We start from the raw sequence: 18334 nt of genomic DNA, 5'->3' as shown, positions 1-18334 counted from the left end.
CAGGGCAGGGAGGCGGGGGAAGCGGGGCGGGGGGAGAGGTGGGCGGTGTGTCCCGTGACCTGCGGAGCCGCCGCCATTTCCGAACTTTCCAAGCCGGGACGGGAAGGGGACCCTGCCGAACTCTGCCGCCGGCCGGGGGCGGGGGGGGGGAAAGGGGAGGGCGGCTCGGACTTCCAGACGACTTCTCGCTGATCTCCGGAGTCTGGTCTTCGAGCCCGGTCCCCCAGAGTCTTTCTCATCGTCCGTCTGTCTCTTTGGTGTTCTCATGTCCTGTACCCACGATCGGTGGGGGACACGGGGGGGGGTTGGGTTCCGCCGGGCTCCGCAGTTTGTCGGGGGCGTTTCCCACCGGCGGCGAGACTCGGGAAGCGCGGGCGCTGTTGCCGCTTCTACTTTCTTTGTCTGCTTTTGTGCTGTCCGTATCGGGGACGCGGTGGTGGGGGAGCTGCCATCCTGATGATGGAACGCAGAAGGAAAGCGCCGTAGCGGCTGGCAGTGGCAGCTGGAAGCAGCCGCTTTGGACGGCAGTCCCGAAAAACTTTTACAGGCTGAGAAACTTTGGCAGTTTGCCGCCGCCGGACGGCCCTCGGCAGTCGCCATCACGGGGTGGTGGGAGCGGCTACCGGTGCCGCGCGGTCGCTATTCCGCCGAAAGTAAAAAAAAAAAAAAAGGGGGAGGGGGGGGGAAGGGGGTGGTCTGCTTTCCGGCGGCAACTGCTCCGGGGAGTACCTGACTATGCACGATCACTGCCCCCAGAAGTGCCCATCTATATGGTCGCACCCGTCGCCACAGCTGCCGTTATTAAAGTCCCCCATATTTATGAGCGGCATTATTTAATAAACGCCTATCTCTATAGGCCGCCCGTACCAGCAGACACTGTCCCCCGCGGTTAGGGACGGGATAAAAAAAGGAAAACCAGCACACTTCCCCGGAAAAATTCCGTAAGCGAGAAAGAGGGGGGGTGGGGGGATGGGTGTGTGTTCCTGCCTTCCGGCAACAACTGCTCCGGGGGGGACCTGACTATGCACGATCACTGCCCCCAGAAGTGCCCATCTATATGGTCGCACGGCCGTCACCGAAGCACCCCCATATCTAAGCGGTCAATCTTCAATAAGCGCCTATCTATAGGCCGCCCTTATCAGCAGACACCTATCCCTCGTGGTTAGTAACGGGTGTAGCGAGGGGGAAGAGAAAAAAAAGCAAAAGAGGAAAACAGCGCGTTTCCCCAGCAGGGGGTATAGTAGCGTCCGATCTCTTACGGTTCTGCCAGCTCCTTACGCACGGAGGTGAAGCGATGTCTCGGCCCCTCGGGGCCCCTGCGGCTCAAGGGCCGGCTTAGAGTTCTGTCGATCGCGGCCTGGAGGCCTGCCGGTGGTCACGATGCAGGCCTCAGTGCCTGGCCGCAGCGATACGGTGGTCCAATTGGCCTGTTCGAGCGCCATTTGTCGGGGTACGGAGGCTGGCGAGAGGCGAGATCGGGGTACTGACGACTTGAGACAGCAGCTCCTAGACATCTGTGCATCAGTACATCAGTACAACTTTATTAGGGTAGTGCAGCGTCTTATATAGTGCTCAGAGGAGGTGTTTCCAGCCAGCCTGGGGCTGGCAGAAGTGGACAGTACAGATTGGCCCCAAGTTATGTGTAAGGCAGAGATAGGTTACCTGTGGTAAACAACCTGTGAGTACCACCCAGGGGGGCTGGCCAGGGTCAGCCCCCCTTGGGGCTGCGTCCGCCCCGGGGGCCGGCAGATTCCACCCCCTGACAGCTGTGCGTGGGTTGCTCATGGTTGCCAGCTTAGGCCCCTGGGAATCAGTAAGACCCAAGGACACTTCCCATCACAGGGCCTGATGTTTACATTTCATGCTCCGCTGCAGGAGAAAGCTTCCCACAAGTCTACTTAAAGGAATGCAGGATTGTGATGGTTTGGGTGTTCCCCACCACCCCACACTTTAGAATTTTCCCAGACTAGACTCAGCCGGCTCTGGGAATATAAATGAAGCTATTTATTTACAGCTAGCACAATATACAAGCAGATATTTACAGTATATACAATTACATACAGAAATAGACAAGGTAAAAGGTAATACAGAAACACAACTTCCCTCCCAGAAACCTGAGTCCCCAGGAGGGGCTCACAACCACCCCTTCACCTTCCCCCTGCCCCTCTCAACCTTACCCCAGTCCCAAGGAAGAATAGAGGTTCAGCCAAGAGGTTAAGAAGCAAAGGTGAGTGGAAGGTGAGGTTAGGGAGATGCAGCTCAGTCAGAAACCCAAGGCAGAGTGAGAAACAAAATGGCGAGAGTGTTATCTAATGCTTTCGCTTCAGCAAGACTCTGAGGGGAGCAGACATCACCACTGTTTTCCTTTCACAGCCTATAATCTACTTTTTCTCATCAAAACATTCTACTCTGCTTCAAACTAGCACAAGGATCTTTGTCAGTTCCTGTTTATCTCACAAAAAAATGTCTGGTGATCATGAAGTGAAAATCCTTTTTTTGCTTGATTCAGAAAGACACCAAAAGCCTCCTTCCTCCTTTAGAAATGTCCTCTGCAGATACAGACCCATGAGACATATACAGCAACCTGAAAGCTCCTTATGCCCTTCTCATTTTCCTTGAGACTGCAACTGACACTGCAGTTCTTCAGAAAAGCATTTAAGTGACAGTGCCTGCAGAACACATTATAAGTATGGGTCGAAGCTTCTACTACAAAGCAGGCTACCCTACTAAAGCGAATATGAATGTACTGTAAGGTGGGGACAGAGAACAAAGGTCCAGAGCTGTAGAGAATAGCATTTCTTTAAGACTTTACCTTCTTTTCTTTCTTTATGTGCACTATAGAGTGCAAGTAAATTCAAGGGGCAAGAAAAATAGTTGTTTCTTTTTCCAACACCACCAGGTCTTTAGTGCTTAAAGGCTTAATCAATAGTATCTTTTCCCCCACTAAACTCATGTTGCACAGCTGGAACATCCCAAAACTCTAGCACTTGCTTCTTCAAAAACCTTTGGAGGCCTCCAGGCTATGCAGTCATGTGAAGTGGGGCCCTATTCTATATATTGTCCTGTTGGCATGTACGAAATTAACTACTAGACCATTAGTACAGCTGTTCTGTCTTTATTGCTGTGACTACAGTAACATATGGGAGTACCAAACAAGCTCAAGTACTAGCCAAAGAGAAGCCCTCTGACTGGCAGAGCAGGGCTCAATATGGGGTAGTTTACTGTGTTCGTTTGAAGCAGGCTAGAATGTTTTGGTGAGAACTAGATTACAGGCTGTGAAAAGAAAACAATGGTGATGTCTACTTCCCTCATAGCCTTGCTGAGATGTATAAGAACAAGAAAATAAAAACATTAGATAACCACTTGGCACCACTCTCGCATGGGCTGCTGGCTGAGCTGCATCTCTCTAACCTCACCCTCCATTTTGGGCTAACCCACTTTGCTTCCTAACCCCCTGGCTGAACCTCTATTCTTCCTTGGGAATGGGGTAAGGTTGAGAGGGGTAGGGGGAAGGTGAAGGGGTGGTTGAGAGCCCTTCCTGGGGACTTAGGTTTCTGGGAGGGGAGTTGTGTTTCTGTATTACCTTTATACCTTGTATATTTCTTTATGTAACTGTATATACTGTAAATATCTGCTTGTATACTGTGCCAGCTGTAAATATAAGCTTCATTTCTATTTCCAGAGCCGGCTGAGTCTAGTCTGGGTGATTTCTAAAGTGGGGGGGAGGGGGACAGGGAACACCCAAACCATCACATTTACTGTGACAAGCAGCATTAAGACAACAGTGTTCAGTGTATCTGAATAGATTAATGAATGGCCAAAGACTCTGTGTTTCAATTTGGAGACATCTATGTTAATCCTGTTTAAAATAAGTGTTAGAATCAGGTACTTCTAGTTCACTTTGTGTACCTGTTTTGAAGGGGTTTGTCTGGGTTTTGGGGGAATGAAACATGAGGCTGAATTTAAAAGGGTTTAAATAATTTAATATTATATGCACAAGGAATTCCCCCCCTTCCCCAAAATATATACAGCTGCCCCACACACGTTCTTTGTATGCGGTTAGGAAATTATATTACAGAATGTCTATATACAGCAAAATTGGGAATTTAGCAGAGGTTTGGAAAAATTTAGACATAGAGTTCTGTGGCATAAGTGCCACTGGTAAAATTACTGAGAGTCTATGCTGACTTAAATCGAGTTTGCACAGTTACTCACTGGCAGGAGTCAGTTTCGATGGTCCCAAATATGTGCGGCAAAGCCATGTTGTTAACCCTCGTGGGTTTAAATAGTTCAGCTCAGGGATTATTGGGGCGCGCTGTCTGGAGCTTCCGCGGGCACGGTCAAGCTGGGAACGGCGAGCTGGAGCGGCGGCTGGCCAGGAGCGCCTTGGCCAGTTTCCCTGGGCTGGTGCGAGGTGCTGTGGGCTGGAATCATGCAGCAGCGGTGGTCCCAAAAGCGGGAAAGCAGCTAGGAGCGGTGGGTGGTAGAGGAGAGGAGAGAGGAGAGTGAGGTGGCAGGAACACTGAATTGTCCCTTTTATGAGGTATGACCCCGAGATTGATGGTCCTTAGCCACAATTCTGTCCAATAGGGGTTTGGCAGCAGGCCAAAACATACCAAATAAGGTGAAGCCCAGGGGTACGGTACCCCCAAATATGGAGAGGGGTCAGGCGGATCCCCACCCTAGGCACATGAGCTTACATAACGTGTTTACTTCAACTTTCAAGCAGGCAGCCCAGACTCGAAGGCACCAGTGCTATTGTGCTCCTTTGTGCCCCTTGATTTGTTTTCCCCAAATTTGGGCAGGGTAACACCTTTCGGGGGGACAACATGTCTGGGCATGAATAGATTTGTAAACACGGTCATTTGGGGCCCATGCAACCCTCCACCACAGTACCTCTGAAATTGTAAAGTTCATGTTTCTAATTTCTCCAGGCAGCAGCAGATGCATAAGTAGGGCTCACGTTTTTAGTAACTTCAACATATCGGTGGGTTCTTATTGCTGAGGCAGCTTGGTCCTTAGGTTTTAATATAGTGATTCTCTGGCTTTTGAGAGCTAGAGCACCAAAGACAGGTGTCTTCAGACTTCTAAGGAAAAGCAAGCAAACCACAAAAACTACATTTCTGCCAGTCCCCATATACAAGTTCTACTGACAGTTTCAATTACCGGTTATAAACTAGCACTAGAGACACTCATCTGAGGTCAGGATCTGTTCAGAGGTGCCTGCATTAGTTTCCTCTATATTTATATATGTTTTTTAAAAAGAAGAATATAAGTTTATTTAAATTACAAGCTTCAGTTGAATATGCAGTCTTTTAGTGATTCAAATGTTCATATTACACTTAAGAGTTTATTAACAGAGACAGAAGTAAATGCTACATACATACCTGGGAAATGAAGGCATATTTTTAATAGAAAAGTGCTTCAGCACTTTTTTCTCCTCACTTCAAAAATCAGTTTGGCAAGTGCACTGCTTCCCACATAGCACAATGTGAACGGCTCTAAGGCAAGAGGACAGAATTTCAATATACATATTTCAGTACACTTGTCAAGTAACGTAAAGATGCCTGTGGCATTATTTGAGGTACTGGAGTTATTCCTTCTCTATAAACAAGCTTTCACAGTATATCACACATGGGAATTAACAGGATATGAATCCCCCTGAGCTAAGTATTCTGTCAGGGTTTGTCTAAAGATAGAGGAAACCAAAACCAAACTCTCACTAAAATTATGTTTCCTGTGGTAAACATAGCCTGGCATCAGGTGCTGTTGCAACTAATGTGTTTATCAAGTCCTGCAATCTAATTGCATAAATAAACCTCTATTAGAAAAAGCCCTCTAAAAGAGAAAAAGATGTTTTGAATATCAAAGTGGCCTCCAGAAGATCTAAGCTGAAATCCATGTTCTGCCAGAAACCATCACCTTGAGGGTTTGCTGATTCTTTTCTTTTATAATTTCCCTGCATGCATCTAAACCAGCAGGCAATTTTCTTTAATCTGCAATAGCTAGTATCTGTGTAGGTTCTAATTCTTTTGTAGAACTGCAGTTTGTGTCTAATACTCCAGTTACTTTTGTGGTAATGCAGTGAGGCAGGTAACATCTCCTATTTACATAGTAACTGGTACCAAATAGCTATGAACTTGCAGGTTTATTTGTGACTGGCATAGCGTAACAAGGTTTCCTCTTTTCATTACAGTTATTAGGTAGGAGGAGCGGGCTGGTCATGGGTCTTGACTACCTCATGGGTAGCAATACTGAACTATGGTCAACATCATACTTGGCTCTTTCAGAGCCCTTGTACCATAACATAAATAGATTTATCTGAAAGAGACAGATATTGACTATAAACCAGATTAGTTTTCATGACAGTAATGCAAGAACCCTAGTAAGATCTCTTACCCTTTAGGTAGAAGTGTTGGAGCACGTCTGTAGAAAGATTCAGTTTAATCCACCTGATGGCTGGTGTAAGCCTTAAAACATAATTTTTCCAGATCATAAATTTCCCAGTTTTTGTTTGTCTCTAACATTTTGTTACACAACTGTGATGGTTTGGGTGTTCCCCGCTCCCCCCCACACACACTTTAGAAATACCCAACTAGACTCAGCTAGCTCTGGGAATATAAATGAAGCTATTTATTTACAGCTAGCACAATATATAAGCAGATATTCACAGTATATACAGTTATATACAGAAATGTACAAGGTAAAAGTAATACAGAAACACAACTCCCCTCCCAGAAACCTGAGTCCCCAGGAGGGGCTCTCAACCACCCCTGCACATTCCCTCTACCCCTCTCAACCTTACCCCAGTCCTAAGGAAGAAGAGAGGTTCAGCCAAGAGGTTAAGAAGCAAAGGTGAGTGGAAGGTGAGGTTAGGGAGATGCAGCTCAGTCAAAGCCCAGCCCAAGAGTGAGACAAAATGGCGAGGTGTTATCCAATGTTTTGCTTTCTTTTTCAGTGAGACTCTGAGGGAAGCAGACATCACCATTGTTTTCCTTTCACAGCCCATGATCTAGTCCTTCTCACCAAAACATTCTACCCTGCTTCAAACTAGCACAATCCACCCCTGTCTACTTCACTCAGAGTATTGCTGAAAACTATCTGATCGAAAACAATATTTACACTAATGAATATTACAAGCTCAGTTCACACTTCATTCCAGCTATCTCAGATGTAGGTGATTCAAAAGCTCAGAACAGTTTGTCTCCTCACAGATGAGTCGAGAACAGGGACTCCCAGGTGACATTGGGTTTGTGCTCATGTACTGTAGAGTCTCTTGTAGATTCTTTCAGTGTTGGACGCCAATGGTACCTAGAACAGAAAACTCCTAACAGCTTGTATTATACACTCTGAATTTAAACTCTCTCAGCTAAGGTTAGATTTCTCTGTGGCACACACTGGATTTCACCATTCTCCTGCATTACCCAGTAGGTCTGACCAGGACCTTCAGCAGACACCACCCCTCGGACAGGTTTCCCTTCGCCCGAAGGAGAAAATACCCAAACAGTTTTCCCTATCAGATTCTTTTAACTTACAACAGGAACTTTATCACTGTCTACTGTTTGGACCAAGTCTGATTGTGCAGGTCCTGCTCTGTTTACTGAACCTCTACTGTTTACCAACCAGATAGCTTGTGCTAAATGTTCATCCCAGTTTTTCAGAGTTCTACCCACCATGGCCTTCAGGGTGGTTTTCAGCAAACCGTTGTAGCGCTCAATCTTCCCTGAAGCTGATGCATAGCAGGGTATGTGGTAGATCCACTCAATGCCATGCACATTGGCCCAGTTTTTCACATGACTGTTCTTGAAATGAGTGCCATTGTCTGACTCGATTCTCTCTGGAGTTCCATGTCTCCACAAGATCTGTCTCTCCAAGCCAAGAATGGTGTTACGCGCAGTAGCATGTGGAACTGGATAGGTTTCCAGCCATCCGGTGCTGGCCTCTACCATCGTTAGCACATACTGCTTGCCAGAACGAGATGGAGGTAAAGTGATGTAGTCAATCTGCCAGGCTTCTCCATACTTGTACTTTGACCATCTATCACCATACCATAAGGGCTTAATTTGCTTAGCCTGCTTAATAGCAGCACAAATGTCACAGTCATGGATGACTTGGGTGATAGCGTCCATGGACAAGTCAATTGACCTATCACGTGCCATCGGTATGTTGCATCTCTGCCTTGATGTCTAGATGAATCATGGGCCCACCGAGCTAGGAACAGTTCACGTTGGTGTTTCCAATCAAAGTCAAGATCAGAGTTGGTATCAACTTGAGCAATCTTAGCAGCTTGGTCTGCCTGCTGGTTGTGTTGGTGTTCCTCAGGAGCTCTGCTCTTGGGCATGTGTGCATCTACGTGCCACACCTTCACTGGAGTTCTCTCCAGCCGTGCATCAATGTCCTGCCATAGATCAGCACACCAAATAGGCTTTCCTTTCCTCTGCCAGCTATTCTTCTTCCAGTCTTTTAGCCAACACCATAGCCAACAACATCCATGGGTCGGTGTAGAGGTAAAGGATAGGCCAATTTTCACGTTCAGCCACATCAAGAGCAAGTTGAACAGCTTTTACCTCAGCAAACTGACTGGATTCTCCTTCTCCATCTCTCGCTTCGGTAACTCTCCTGGTAGGACTCCAGACTGCTGACTTCCATCTTCGCTTGTTCTCAACAAGACGACAGGAACCATCTGTGACCAAAGCATAGGTCTTTTCCTGATCACCATAGAGAGGAGCTTCCTCAGCACAGGTTGTTTTCTCCTCTGGAGGTTTGGTACAGTCTATGCCTTCCGGCCAGTTAGTGATCACCTCCACCAGACCAGGTCGATCAAGATTACCCATTTGTGCTTGTTGGGTTATCAAAGTCATCCATTTAGACCAGGTTGCATCTGTGGCATGATGCGGTGATGAACCTTTGCCTTTGAACATCCAGTTGAGAACTGGCAGTCTAGGAGCTAAAAGCAATTGTGACTCAGTTCCAATCACTTCAGAAGCTGCTTTCACTCCTTCATAGGCTGCTAGTATCTCTTTCTCTGTTTGGGTGTAATTTGCCTCTGAACCTCTGTAGCCACGACCCCAGAAACCAAGTGGATGACCACGTGTCTCATTTGGAGCTCTCTGCCAAAGGCTCCAAGTTGGACCATTGTCACTGGCAGCCATGTACAGAATGTTCTTAGTGTCCGGACCACATTGCACAGGTCCCAAGCCCACTGCATGGACTAGTTCTCACTTGATCTGATCAAAGGCTGCTTGTTGTTCAGGTCCCCACTTGAAATCGTTTCTCTTATGAGTTACATCGTGCAGAGGTTTGACAATTTGACTGAAACCAGGAATGTGTAGTCTCCAAAATCCCACTGCACCCAAGAAAGAGAGTGTGTCCTTCTTCTTGGTGGGAACTGCCATGGTGGAGACTTTGTTGATCACATCCTGAGGAATGTGACAGCGACCATCCTACTACCGCACTCCCAGAAACTGAATTTCTCTGGCAGGTCCTTTGACCTTGTCTCTCTTAATGGCAAAACCTGCTTGCAACAGAATGTCAGTGATTTTGTTACCTTTCTTGAAGACTTCCTCAGCAGTTTGGCCCCACACAATGATGTCATCGATGAACTGGATGTGCTCTGGAGCTTTACCTGTCTCCAGTGCATTGTGGATGACTGAATGACAGATGGTTGAGCTGTGCTTCCACCCCTGAGGCAAACGGTTGAACTGGTACTGGATTCCTCTCCAGGTGAATGCAAACTGAGGCCTGCACTCCTTTGCTCTGGGAATAGAGAAGAAAGCATTAGCAATGTCTATGGTAGCATACCATTTAGCCTCCTTCGATTCCAGCTCATACTGGAGTTCCAGCATGTCTGGCACAGCTGCGCTCATGGGTGGAGTCACCTCGTTGAGGACAAAAAAATAAACTGTGAGTCTCCAGTCTCTGTTAGGCTTATGCACAGGCCAGATGGGACTGTTGAAAAGTGAATGAGCTTTCTCGATGACAGCCTGACTCTCCAGTTGACGAATCAGCTGTTGAATGGGCAACAAAGAGTCACGGTTAGTTCTGTACTGCCTGTGGTGCACAGTTTGAGTAGCAGTTGGCACCTCCAGATCCTCTATGTCATGATGTCCCACAACTGCAGATTCATCAGAAAGTTCAGGTCTAATGAACAATTTCAATTTACCATCCTCAATCTCTACAAATGCTATTCCAAAAGCCCATTTGTGATGTTTACGATCTTTGAAACAACCTTGTCTCAAAAAGTCAATTCCCAGAATACAAGGCGCATCAGGACCAGTTACAATAGTATGTTTCTTCCACTCTTTACCAGTTAAACTTATCTCAGCCTGCAACTTAGTTAACTCTTGAGATCCACCAGTGATTCCAGAAATAGTTATAGACTCTGTCCCTTTGCAATTGGATGGCAACAAAGTACACTGAGCTCCTGTGTCAACTAAAGCCCTGTATTTCTGAACTCTTGAACTGCCAGGCCACCTAATGAATACATTCCAATAGATTCGGTTCTCTCCACTATCCCTTTCCTCCTCCTGGCTGGAGGCAGGGCACCCCTAATGCTGAACATGGCATGTGGGGTGTACACAGTGATTGGTGTTTCTGTGAGAGAAATTGCAATTGTTGGAATAATTGCAGTTGCTCTCAGGAGCTGAAGAAGTGACAGCTACTTTCCTGGCATTGGCAGCAATGCCTCTGTTTCTGCCACTCTGCAGTTCCCTGACTCTCTTTGAAAGAGCTGAAGTAGGTTTACCATCCCACTTGTTCAAGTTCTCACCGTATGTGTCACGCAGAATTATCCACAGTGACCCATGTGATTGCTGATGTCTATGTGGAATTTGTCTCCTCCTGGGCTGGAATTGCCTTGCAGGAGGTGGGCATCTATTCCTGATGGCAGAAACATGCACCCATTCAGATGATGCAGGAACGGTATCTTTTACCAGATTGGTAATGTTTCTGAGATCCTCCTTCAGTTCTTTCATGCTGTCTTTAATGCCATCCTTAATGCTGTCTTTAATTCCATCTTTTATCTCTGTACCTAGAGTTTTTATGGCACAGACTATAGCAGAATGTGACAAGCTGTCCTCTACCTGCCTGAGCTGGTCAGTGAATTCTCCAACAGTGAAAGACCTTCCATTATCACTCCTTGATAAAAACTTGCTAGCCAAGTATTAGCATAGGATGAAGGAGCAAGCTTAATCAGCTTTTTCATGAAACCTGTTCCCAGAGGAATGTCATCAGGCTCAGGTGTGCCATGATCTCCATAAAGTACTTCCTTCACAGCGAACTCCTTCAAAAGCTTAATTCCCTGCTCAATGGTGTTCCACTTCTTGGCAGCCTATGGTAAATCATCTCGGGAAGGACATCTCATAGCCACAGCCAACAAAAGGCGTGTCCACAAGATAACCTTACCAAGAGGACTTGGTAGGTATTTGTCCTTTGTGAGTGGTCCCAGCTGCTTGGCAGACTTGTCTCCTACCTGCAGGGCATTGGCACCAATGCTACGGCATCTCACTAGCCAGCTTAGGATTGGCTCACCTGATTCCCTTGAGTATTTCTTTCTAACTTCCCTGACCTCTCTGAGAGGATCATTGGAGTCCTGGATGTCATCCTCCTCCTCCTCTTCCTCTTGTTGATCTGGTTGTCCCTGGCCTAGGAACAGAACCTTCCTAATAGCATTCTTAAACTCATTGAAGCCATCCTCTTTCTTGGCAGCCAACCTCATAGCACTCTTCTCATTCGAGTACTGGGATCTGAGCATGTTCACCAGGTCCCGAAGACTAAATGCCTCCTCTTCCTCCTCTTACTCACCACAGGTCCCCTCTCATACATCCTCTTTTGAATCACACTTCATCAAATGCCATGTCTTGGCTTTTGCCTTAGCAGGTGCCAGAATGGCCTGTGCAGCAACAGACTTTGATGTGTCTACTGGAGGGTTTGAATCACTGGGGGACTGACCTGGGGTCTGTGAGTTCAGATCTGCCTTAGAGCTAACAGAATTCTGGTCTGCTGGCTGAGGCTGGAGATTCGAACTGACTGAGCTGTTGTTACTAGAATTAGTAGTGTTATTTGCCTGTGTTCCTGGGACGCCTGCCAATCCTGTTTTGTTATCATTCCTGCTAGGAGTGTTGGCAGCATTCCCAGAATCTGAAGACGGAGGTGTAGTGACTGCTGTCTCTTGTTGTGCCCCTGAATTTTGCTGGGAGAGAGATGGTGTTCCTGGGTTATCTTTGTTTTGATTTGGATCACTTTGTTTTTGCAACACTGTCATGTTTGGTTTGGACACAGAGACCTTCCTAGTTCTTACAGGCATTGCATTCGAATTTTTCACACAGAATGTTAAAAGTATTATAAAATCAAAAATTATGAGCCCCAGGATGACACACACCAGACATGCCACAATTTGCCTTGAGTAAAATTCTGAATAATGGTCTGGCATCTCAGTTTGGGGTTGAATCACCCTCATTAGTGCTCTAGATAAGGCAGTGCTTTGAATGCTTGTAAAATTATTGGTAAATACCCCTGTAATGTTATTGGTAAGATTTTCAGTGACATTAAAACCAGCATACCAAAGAATGAGATTGCCCCAGGACCAGAAAATAGTTGTGAGTTGAACTTTAGCCTTCATATAAGCTACATTAAGAAAGTAATAAACAATTTGAGCTTTGATCCAATTGAATGCAAGAAAACAGAAAATAGGCCACACGATAGCCCCCACCAAGTAAAATAGCTGCTTCATTAGCTTCATTCTGATTCCCAGAGTTAATTAACAGTCACTCAAATGAATTTGCCCCACGTTGGGTGCCAAATAAAACTATGCGGTGGTTTGGGTTTACCCTGCCCCCCCCCCCCCCCCAGTTTAGAAATACCCAACTAGACTCAGCTAGCTCTGGGAATATAAATGAAGCTATTTATTTACAGCTAGCACAATATATAAGCAGATATTCACAGTATATACAGTTATATACAGAAATATACAAGGTAAAAGTAATACAGAAATACAACTTCCCTCCCAGAAACCTGAGTCCCCAGGAGGGGCTCTCAACCACCCCTGCACATTCCCTCTACCCCTCTCAACCTTACCCCAGTCCTAAGGAAGAAGAGAGGTTCAGCCAAGAGGTTAAGAAGCAAAGGTGAGTGGAAGGTGAGGTTAGGGAGATGCAGCTCAGTCAAAGCCCAGCCCGAGAGTAAGGCAAAATGGCGAGAGTGTTATCTAATGTTTTGCTTTCTTTTTCAGTGAGACTCTGAGGGAAGTAGACATCACCATTGTTTTCCTTTCACAGCCTATGATCTAGTCCTTCTCACCAAAACATTCTACCCTGCTTCAAACTAGCACAACAACCAAGACCATCCACTTCTTTTATTCACTGCTTTTAATCTTTCAGTCTTTTTTCACAGTCTCACAGTATCATCAGGGTTGGAAGAGACCTCACAGATCATCAAGTCCAACCCTCTACCACAGAGCTCAAGGCTAGAGCATGGCACCAAGTGCCACATCCAATCTTGCCTTGAACAGCTCCAGGGACGGCGACTCCACCACCTCCCCGGGCAGCCCATTCCAGTGTCCAATGACTCTCTCAGTGAAGAACTTTCTCCTCACCTCGAGCCTAAATTTCCCCTGGCACAGCCTGAGGCTGTGTCCTCTCCTTCTGGTGCTGGCCACCTGAGAGAAGAGAGCAACCTCCTCCTGGCCACAACCACCCTTCAGGTAGTTGTAGACAGCAATAAGGTCACCCCTGAGCCTCCTCTTCTCCAGGCAATACCTTGCTGATATTTGGGAACAGAGCTAAGCTTCATGAAAATACAATTTGTTGTAAAATGTTGGCTGTTTTCCAGTGGCAGTGTATGCCATACCATGTCTGAAGGGAAGTGTTTCTTTTTGTTTATTGATTTTTCTAGTTTATTCCTTTCCATACCATAGACATTGAGAAGAGAACCTTTGCTGTTGAGAACAACTGTTCATGATCCCAAGAGCCTACTAAAAAGAATGTTGAAACATATCCTGTCGGTAGATTTCTGACTTCATTTTTTATTTAATAACTGTCCAGCTATTAAGTCCAGTGTCCATGAATGTCCTCATTCTGCACAGACATGCAAATACACAAGAAACCACAGCCACTTTGCAGTTTGCAGCTGACATACTGTTGTGGAGGCAGGGAATTGATGTGGCCGAGTCAGGAATATATTAAAAAAAAGAATTATTTTGTTTTCCTGATACCTGCCCCCAAAACTATATACAGAAATTAAGTTAGTTTTAATTAGCAGATTCAGTTTGATTGAGAAGATCTTACAAGGATACTATAGATAAATTTGACTATTTTGGAAGTCAGGAGATGGAAAAGGCTAAGCTACTAAACATAGCATTCCCCACTATTAATCAGGCTGAGCCAAAAGTTTACTCACAGGTGAGTTAGGCTGTCTGAGAGAAAGGGTGGACCAGATGCTTGTCAGCTCTCTTTCAAAGACATTCGAGGATCATTAGGCCTATCAAGCCTGCATAAAGGGGTTGCTAATTGCAGGAAGCCCTCCAAAGCACGGATGGTCCTGTCCCTCAGGAGCTTTTCCTTCAGAGTGCCAGGGGTCTCTTTATGGAGGAACTATCCAGGTGGGGGAGAACTCTAAGGCAGGAACCCCAAGGTGAGAAGTACCCCAATATTTATACCTTTCCTAGACAAACAGTCAAGTTACCACTTCCTATGCACGAAGACCACATCCAATCTCCAGCGCAGGCATCTGCATGGGGCACCCTTCCTGCCAGAAGGGCCCTTTGTTCCCCTCCTTCATACCTGCAGGGCAGGGTGGGGGGAAACAGGTTTTTCACACATTTCCTCTCCCATCCAGAGCACAGAGGGAGAGGAATCTTGGGGTATACAGGACTCCAGGACACATACCTTCCATCTTGTGCATCTTGTTTGCCTGTCTTACATCCAGCTGGGCTCTTCTAGTGGGACCTCACTCTAGGAATAGCACAGTGGGTGCTTTAGCCATCACTGATCTGAATTTGTCTTTTCAAAAGAATCAGCAGAAGTTCAAGTAGGAATTTCTTTTATGTCAAAGTTCTTTGAGATGTGTCGCAAAGGGGTATTGTGCCACCTACGCCAATTGTGGTAGAGGGGAGAAATTAATTGGTGTGAGATAATATTGTATAAAAATGTATATTTATTAATTTCAATATTCTGAACTCTTGCCACCTCCAACCACTGAATTTTAATATTAATATCTATTCTAAACGGTTATGGAAGACATTCTAGGAATAATATCAAACAGTAACTTGTTAATAACTAGTAAACATTCAAACTATAAACAAGATTGAGGAGTTTCCCCACAGCAAATACTGCTTGGGGTCAATATGCTGTTTTCCCAAGGGCCCAAGCCCTTTCTGCTCTATGGTAGAAGGCAATAGAGATTACAGAGGCATTAAAGCATTTACTCACAAATTCTTATCAATTATCAATCACCCTCTGGGGCTACATCACAGCCTATTACAAGTGTTCAATCTTCAGGGGAGTTTGCCCGTGGATGTCAAGGCTGGAATTCTCCCAGTTTCAGGGGAAAGGATGCAGTCTCTGATCTTATTCCCCTGGCTTCTTCTGGATGCTCTGTCCAGGGATTCTTAGGCAGGACCTTCAGATGCAGAGGCAGGATGTTGTGCAGTCTCAGCACGGTGTCACACTGGCCATGCAGACCGATCGCCTGTAGACAGTCTAGGGTCTGCTCCTGCTAACTTGATGGCAGTGGAGTTTATTAGGCAGTGATAAGGCAGCGGGCATGCAATAGGGTGCACGGCCGCATGGGAGACTGAGCTCTATAGATACAGGCAGACGACACAGGATCTAGTCCTGGTAATTCACTGCAGTGGCGTGCAGGTGTGCAAGCGGGCATTAGAGTGAGCACTGCGGATGAGTAGGCCGGCAGACGAGCAGGCAGGCAGGCAGTCAAAAAGCAGTGTGAGTGAGTCTAAGCAGGATAACGAGAGCGAGTGAACACGTTGTTTACTTGTGTAGCTCTATTTATCAAAGGTGGGCTGAGATTAATGGCCCTTTGGCCACCAAAATAACCAGTCAGGTTGGCAGTTAGACAAACCTTCCCATAATAGGAAAAATCCACAGACACAGTTATAACATGGGCCTAGCACCTGGTAAACATGAGCTGGGGATGTGGGGCTTATACAACCACTTACACAATCGCATTACACAACCTGGACCCTGGGCTGGACGGACTTTATGGCACCAGGTCTATTGTGTTTCTTTGTGTTTGTTTATATGTTTACCTCTGGTGTGGGCAGAAAAACATGTCCAGGCAAGGCAAGGCATATGTAAGCCTGTTTTCGGGCCTATGGGCCCTCCACAACAAGATGTCAAAACTCTTTGAGCTGTCACAAGAGCATTGCAGAAAATGGGAATAAATATGAATTTTAATATTAGAACTGCTTATTGTTGAGGTTTAAACCTCCACACTTCAGTTCCTCTCACATCTGTAACTCTCCCCCACAAAGGAATGTTATGGAGGGCTTTGCTACCAATGCTTCTTCTAACATAAAAATAAAATAAATCTTTAGTTGTAACTCAGAAACTTTCATCTCTCAGATCCACGACCTCCAGTTTTCCTGTTGAATCTGAGCTGGAAAAGAGAGATCTGGAGAGCTGGGTTTCTTGTATCAGTAGGTATTCACATCTCTCACAAAAGTGGGAACAAATAGTTTCAGTTGTCAAATAAGAGATGATAAATGAACAGTAGTGGTAGCAAGCCCTCCTAGGATGTCATATGTTCTGTACTGAAAGCTGAAATGAGTGATTATTTTTGTTCTGCGGAAAGATCTCCAGAACATCTACCTTCTAAACATAGATGATGTCCCTGTGAAACCAGCCCTCTTAAAGAAATTGACCCAAAGTGCCCCTTCCACATACGCACACACACTGGGAGGGCTGCTCTTGGACAGAGACCTGAACAATTTTCCAACTGTCCAGGAATTTGTTAATGACCTGAGGCAGTTTGATAGTTTGATACCCAAGAGATGAATAAGCTTAAGGCCTCTGTCTCTGAACTGTAGAAGGTAGAGGACAATTACTCTTCACCTTCTGAATGGGTACAGGTCTCAGTTGTTAGGAACACACAACGCTGTACTCCCCCTCCTCCTCGTAAAAGACCAGTCCAAAGCAGACAGGGGACACCTAGGGGCTCACTGTGGAGAACACTGTGTGAACACGGGGAAAACATGGACAAATGGCATGGCCAGCCCACTTCAGCAATACGGGCCAGAATAAGGGAACTGCAGCCTGCAAACACAGGGAATAACTCCTCCAGAAGAGGGGTTGCTCCAGTGTCCCGCAGGACACTGTCCCGCAGGATCCTCTCACCCAAGGGGTGGTCCTGCTAGTAATTCAGGTCCATGTGTCTCATGTGGCCACACTGCTCAGCATTAGAGGTGCCCTGTCTCCAGCCAGGTGGAGAACAGGGACAACAGAGTATACTGGGATGTGTTTGTGAAATGGCCTGGCACTTCTGAAGCCGAGAAGTACCAAGCTTTAGTAGACACCGGTGCCCAATGCACTCTGATACTCTCCAGCCATAGGGGGACAGAAACTATTACAATTTCAGGAGTTACAGGAGGGTCTCAGGAATTGACTGTGCTGCAAGCTGAGATAAGCCTCACTGGGAATGTGTGGGAGAAGCACACCATAGTGATTGGCCCTGATGCACCTTGCATTCTGGGGATCGACTTTCTCCAGGAAGGGTATTTTAAAGACCCAAAGGGGTACAAGTGGACATTTGGCATAGCAGCTGTAGAGACTGCTGATAAAGAGCAGCTGTGTATCATGCCTGGTTTGTCAGATGACCCTTCCATGGTTGGTACCTACAAGGTGGAGGATGTCAAGCCACCCATTGCTTCTTATGTAGTTCATTGCAGGCAATACCGCACCAACAGAGACTCCCTGCTACCCATACAGCAGCTGATTCGCCGCCTGGAGCAGCAGCTTGTCACCAGCAAGAGCCACTCACCCTTCAGCAGCCCGATACAGCCAGTGCTGAAAGAGAATAGGGAATGAAGACTGACTGTGGACTTCAGAGGCCTGAACGAAGTGACTCCTCCAGTCAGCACAGCTGTGCCTGATATGTTGGAGCTGCAGTATGAACTGGAAATGAAGGAGGCCAAATGGTATGCCACAATCGACATTGCTAATGCTTTCTTCTCCATCCCCATTGCAGAGGAATGTAGGCCACAGTTTTTCTTCACCTGGAGAGGAGTCCAGTAGCACTGGAACAGACTGCCTCAAGGGTGGAAGCACAGCCCTACAATCTGCCACAGCATGATCCAGATCACACTGGAACACACACCTGAACA

The sequence above is a fragment of the Pogoniulus pusillus genome, chromosome 13 (genome assembly GCF_015220805.1).
Source record: "Pogoniulus pusillus isolate bPogPus1 chromosome 13, bPogPus1.pri, whole genome shotgun sequence".
Lineage (NCBI taxonomy): Eukaryota > Metazoa > Chordata > Aves > Piciformes > Lybiidae > Pogoniulus > Pogoniulus pusillus.
Note: the sequence above shows the minus strand (reverse complement) of the source record.